Here is a 6,393-nt window from a genome sequence, read left to right as displayed (position 1 = left end):
ATCTAATAAAACCGATCTCATAGAAACAGAGAACAGATTGGTGGTTGCCAGAGGTGGGGAGTTGGGGCGGTGGAAGGGGGCCTGGGTGAAGGTGGTAGAAAGTACAAACTTTCTCTTATAAAAGAAATTTGTTCTGGGGATGTAATGTACAGCATGGTGACTATAGTTAAAAATACTGTATTGCATATTTGAAAACTGCTAAGAGAGATCTTAAAAGTTCTTACTACAAGAAAAAAAAACTGTAACTATGTGAGGTGATGGATATTAACTAAACTTATTGTGGTAATCATTTCACAATATATACATATGTCAAATCATTATGTTATACATCTTAAACTTATACGATGCTATATGTCAATTATACCTCAATAAAGCTAGAAGAAAAAAGTTAAAATAAACCTGTCCTAAGTGCTGCTAGGGGAGTTTCAAACTTTAAATAGCATGTTACACATCATTAGTTAGCCCACTGCCCTTATCTTGGCCAAGAGTCAGTGTCAGTCAGTGTCCCAGTCTAGCTGTAAAATAATTTTATTCTTCGCAGCGAGAAAATGCTGCTTAAGCCAAGTCTTGAATAAATAGGCATTTATGCTCATTGTGAATTTAGTACTGCCACATATTTACCTGATAGTCAATAAATATTAAATACTTGTTAGTTGCTACATGAAGAAAGAAGAATAATTTCTGACTAAATTCTATAGTAGTTTAAAATTTTCTTTCTTTAGCATTTGTATTACCTGTAAAGTCTTTTGGCAGCATGTAAGATTTTAATATCTTACTATTTTGGGAATGAGCTCATTTTAGATCTAAGAAGAAAGATTTATTCTTACAATAACAAAAGCTACTTTTTTTAGATCATTCTGTTAAGTGCTTTAAGTTTGTTATTTTACTGAATTTCGACAATCACCCTGTGTGGTATCTATGTCACATCTGACTTGTTGATAAGGAATAGATCCAGAGAGGCTACATAAGTTGTCTAAAGTCATACAGCTAATAAGAAGGAGAGGTAAGCACCAAAACAAGATCAGCCTAACTCCATAGCCAATGCTCTACAACTACAGCAGATTCTGTCATGCCCCAGTCACATCCCTTTGGCACTTGTCACCTACTCCATGCTTGCCCACGGCATTCCATGGCAAGGACCCACGATTTTCCACCTGCACAGGGCAGACCAGGAGTACAGGGGATTTAATGTCCCAGAGAGCAGTGCCCAGCCAGGAGGGATGAAAATGGAGGATAGATGCCCCTGCTTACTTACCCCTTGAGTAGGACAATTCTGAAATGTGTTCCAGAAGTCCCCAGTAAGACTCACATCCCTACCCTCCTACTGATACTTCCTGGGATCACCTCCTCAACAAACCACTTGCATTCAAATCCTTCCCTGAGAGTCTACTGCTGCAACCCCGCCTAAGATAATACCACATTCCCTTGCTCTCCCTTCCAGCTTTAGTTCAGAAGTAACCTGAAAGGTCCCCCAGTTCAGTCTCCCACCCACTGCAGTTTTCTACAGTATCACTGACAGACAACCACCAGACTCTGCTTATAGAATTCCAGGAAAATAGAGCTGAATATCAGCACGACAATCGATTCTACTTATTTCTTACTTGGATTGAGTAGAGTTACTCTTTTGTGTAACTTAAAACTTCTCTAGAGCTAGGGCAAAGTATTTCCTCTTCTACTTGCCAGCCTTATGCATATCTGAAGACAGCTATCCAGTCCTCCCCAAGACTTCCTTACTCTATTATTTTTCAATGTTTACTTATGTAAAGCACCTGATTAAGAGGGAACCAGAACTCTGGAAACAACGTTTAAGAGTTATCTGACATAGTCCCAGTTTCTGAAGCAAGACTAGATCTAAGTCATTGAAGACAGATGGTAAAACTATGTAAATCTGTGCTCAATATAATTTTTTACACTTTTTTCCCTGGCCACTGCCCAGAATTATGCCCCCTTCCCCCCATCCTCAGCTCTATTTCCTAATTATAAAGTAGAAAAAGAAGGCTAATTGGAATTCATCTATGGCATGACAATTTGAAGTAAAATATTAAAATTCATTTGTATGGAATTTTCAATTTTAGGGTTTGGCAATGATGAAAAGCACCCAGATCTTGGGAAAAAAAGGAACATGATTGCTGTCTAATTCTGTGATCTTTCTAAGAGTAGAAAGTATGTCTTTTTCCTTTGAAAAAAAAACTGTCCACATTTGAAGAACTCAAAATTAACATGAAACTACTTCTTTCATGAGTGTTGGCATTATCAGCTTTCAAAGAAATGAACTACTCTCCATCATTATGTACAAATTTACATCATTATGTAAATGTCATCTATCCATCTCTAAGCCTTTTACAACGAATTCATCTTTTATTCATCTTGCGGTTGTGCGCTGGGCATTTGTGCCATATCCAAGATAGTCATTTTGGAGAGTGACATCTTAGGAATTTTGCTTTCCTGGCTTTCTGTTAAGGCCTTAGAAAATTGTTGGACTTAACTCACCTAACAGCAAAGTCCTTACTGTTAACTTCTCCAAGTATGTGTCCCTCAGGCTTATTCTAACATACCTCTTCTATTTAAAAATAGATAAACTGGGACTTCCCTGGTGGGGCAGTGGTTAAGAATCCACCTGCCAATGCAGGGAACATGGGTTCGAGCCCTGGTCTGGGGAGATCCCACATGCCGTGGAGCAACTAAGCCCGTGCTCACAACTACTGAGCCTGCAATCTAGAGCCCAAGAGCCACAACGACTGAAGCCTGCGCGCCTGGAGCCCGTGCTCCGTAACAAGAGAAGACACCTCAATGAGAAGCCCATGCACCGCACGAAGAGCAGCCCCCGTTCACCGCAACTAGAGAAAACCCGCGTGCAGCAACAAAGATCCAACGCGGCCATAAATAAACAAACAAATAAAATAATCTAATTAAAAAATAAAAATAAACTATTGGGTTTCAAGTAAGCTCAACCCTTACCAAGGCTGTGAAGAGTGTACCGAAATCTGCCCACTCCCTCTAGGAGATGATGCCCCCTTTCTCCATCATTGTACATCAGGTGCCTTCTTACTCTCCCCCCACTCACCTGTTCTTATTAAATTATCTTGTATGAATCATTTACACCTTAGACATGTTAAAAGAAAAAAGAAAGAAATTTCTTTACACTGATGTGAATTGAAAGGTCTTGTCCACTGCCAAATGCATTTAAAAAATCAACCCAAATATATGTGAGATATTGGGAGGCAGGAGTGCTCTTCCCCCACTCTTAAAATCACCTATGATTACTCAGCAACCTACACAGAAAGGTTGTGAAACCTCTAAGGCGTTCACAAAACCAGTGCTGGGCTGATGGCATCAGGATTACAGGAGTGTTTACAAAATCCAAATCCGTGGGATACACCACTGGAGATTCTGAATCTGTAGGTTTGAGGAAGGAATCAAGGGAGAGAGGGAGGGAGGGAAGAAGAAAGTGAACAAATAATTGTGATAAACGCCAGGTCCAATTTTTAGTAATGATATATGGTCCAAGCTTATGAGATCTCCTCCTCCAAAGCCTGCTCTGAAAGTTCATCTGCCTACATATAAGGCTGTGCAGAAATGCCAGAAGTCTCCTCAATGTAACAAGCATGCCTATTTGGGGGTCAGGAGAGGTAAAGGTAAGAGGGGATATGATAATCATCCTGCTTCATAGAAAGCAAAGTACAGTGTTTCCCCAAGTCAGTTATCATTAGGAGTCCAGTGGTTTCATATTTAAAACCTAGGATTCATAAAATTAACATAATGTTTAATTAAGGCCCTGAGCATAGTTTTTAATCTTCAATTCTCTCCCAAATGGACATTTGTTGAGGTTTCTCTGGAGCCTCATATCAGATGGATTAGTTACAGTGCTCTTGTTATAGTATTTCCCAGACACTCTTGGAAAATGGAGCAATATTTTAGAGGCTTGTCAAAAATTTTTCAATGGGGATCAAGAAAACTCTGCCAGGGCTTCCCTGGTGGCTCAGTTCTATCTATGTGGCTCAGGACACAGGTTCTATCTCTGGTCTTGGAAGATCCCACATGCCGTGGAGTAACTAAGCCCGTGTGCCACAACTACTGAGCCTGCGCTCTAGAGCCCGTGAGCCACAACTACTGAGCCGCGTGCCGAGAGCCTGTGCTCCAGAACAAGAGAAGCCACTGCACTGAGAAGCCCGCGCACCGCAACAAAGAGTAGCCCCTGCTCTCCACAACTAGAGAAAGCCCATGTGTAGCGATGAAGACCCAACGCAGCCAAAAATAAATAAATAAATGAAAATTAAAAAAAAAAAAAAAGAAAAGAAAACTCTCCCATAACAGAACTGAGGCTTCAGGCCTGGTGGTCTTAAGCTCCCTTCTGCTCCTTAGCTCATTCCAGCCCTGCCTGACAGTCCCATCCAGGTGTACACGGAGATATCCAACTAGAACTTTCTAAGTAGAGACCTGCTGTGATCCAAGGCTTATCTGTGTGTGTGAAGGACATGCTACCTTGTCTCTGACCCTGCAGAGAATGTTCCCCTGTACTGATGATGAAAATGGCTTTATATTCACAACTTTAGTCTGTGGGAAAGTTTCATCATTACCTCCTCCTTCTACTCACCCACCTCTTCCCTTGGTGCTTTCCTCTTCATGCTTCTCTTTTTCTCTTCGCCCACTTGTGACTCCACCGTGTCTTGTTTTCCTGATGTTCCGGCAGCCTAATACTGTCTCCTTGTTCTTCATAGACCTTTCATCCCCCACCCCCACAAACATATCTTACATCTTCATATAACTCATTTTTTCCCCTTGGCCTTCCAAATTCTCCAAAAGGAAGCACTTTCGCAGCTGGGCGTCTGGCTGTTCTCTAGTCTCCAGTTTTCTCTGTGAACATCTCACAGAGGAGTCTGTTGTAACAATTTTGTTCTGTGTTATTTAGTCCTACTGCATTTTCTTAGGAAAAGAAGCTCAAAACTCCATTATTCTATCTTGTTTCCTTTCTTTTTCTCCCACTTCTTTCATTAGATCATAATGTATTTTAGAGCTTCTTTTCATTTTCTAATAGTACAAACACAGAGGCAAAAAAAAAATGCAGTGAGTTTTTTCCCTTCCTCCAAAAAGAACCCAGAGCTGATAGCATGAGAGATTCAGTCCAATTTAAGCTCTACTGAAAGTACAGTGTAGGCTTGTGGTGTTCTATAAATAACAACCACATTTCCCAAAGCTGTCTGTGGTTTATACAGAGGACCCCAATTAAACTCAAAACAGCTGAAGGAATAAACCTGTCAAAGAAAATGCATTTATAGTGTACCAGGCAGGTTAGACTACAGAATAAGTCAAATTCTAATTTCCTTAAAGTCATTGAGCTTCCATGTTTTGGTGAGATCAAATCCTAAATAATAAACCCATTTGCTTTTACACACTCCCACAAACAAGCTTTTTATTTTACAGGTTCTTGGTAGCAATTTTTTGATGAGATCACATTTAGGGCAATCAAATGTAAATAAAATCTCATCTCTCTAACCCTGAAAGTATGAATCCACCATTTCTATCACCTCTTCTTTGATAACTAATACATGGACCTCAACTCTGTAGGTAAGCCTTTGTTTCTATGTTTCAAAACACTATATTAGAACCCAGGTCAAACATGGTGTGCTAACCCTAATCCCTTGGTATGTCTATGTTAGGGTGTGGGGAAGAGTGTGGGAGATGACAGTGATGAGCGCACAGTGACTCTTGACTTTCATGAGCAGGTTTGTATCCCGATTTACCAAGAGTAGGTGGGCACAAATAATGGAGAAGAAACATGGTGGCAGTGACCGGTTTATCTGTCGATGAAATCCAGCTAAAGCCAACATTTGCCTTAGCAGGCTGGGGTATTTCTACCTGATGAAATGTCTTAATTTGACATGTTGATTTCCAAATTAGTAACCCATCTTTACTAAAATTGTCCCTTTCTCTAGTTCTGGTGTAAAGAGTTAAGAAATTATTTTGCCTCTCAACAGGGATTGGATAAGAAAACTCTGTCTTCTAATAAACAGGACAAGTTCCCTGAGCAATGCTCTACACAATACCCTACTTGAATCATTCTTAGGCTTCTGAGTATGAGTCCAGGCTTTACTATTGAGCATTCATGCAAGAACTTTTCCCTTCCCTTCCAATACAGTCACTTCTTCCTCCATTTGCTTCCCCAGGTTTATCACCTAAGAATATTGGCAATAAAGAGCTGGAAATAGGGCTTCCCTGGTGGCGCAGTGGTTGGGAGTCCACCTGCCGTTGCAGGGGACGCGGGTTCGTGCCCCGGTCCGGGAAGATCCCGCGTGCCGCAGAGTGGCTGGGCCCGTGAGCCATGGCCGCTGAGCCTGCGCGTCCGGAGCCTGTGCTCCGCAACGGGAGAGGCCACGGCGGTGAGAGGCCCGCGTA

The sequence above is a fragment of the Neophocaena asiaeorientalis genome, unplaced genomic scaffold, assembly GCF_003031525.2.
Source record: "Neophocaena asiaeorientalis asiaeorientalis breed wild unplaced genomic scaffold, Neophocaena_asiaeorientalis_V1.1 scaffold194, whole genome shotgun sequence".
Classification (NCBI taxonomy): Eukaryota; Metazoa; Chordata; class Mammalia; order Artiodactyla; family Phocoenidae; genus Neophocaena; species Neophocaena asiaeorientalis.
Note: the sequence above shows the minus strand (reverse complement) of the source record.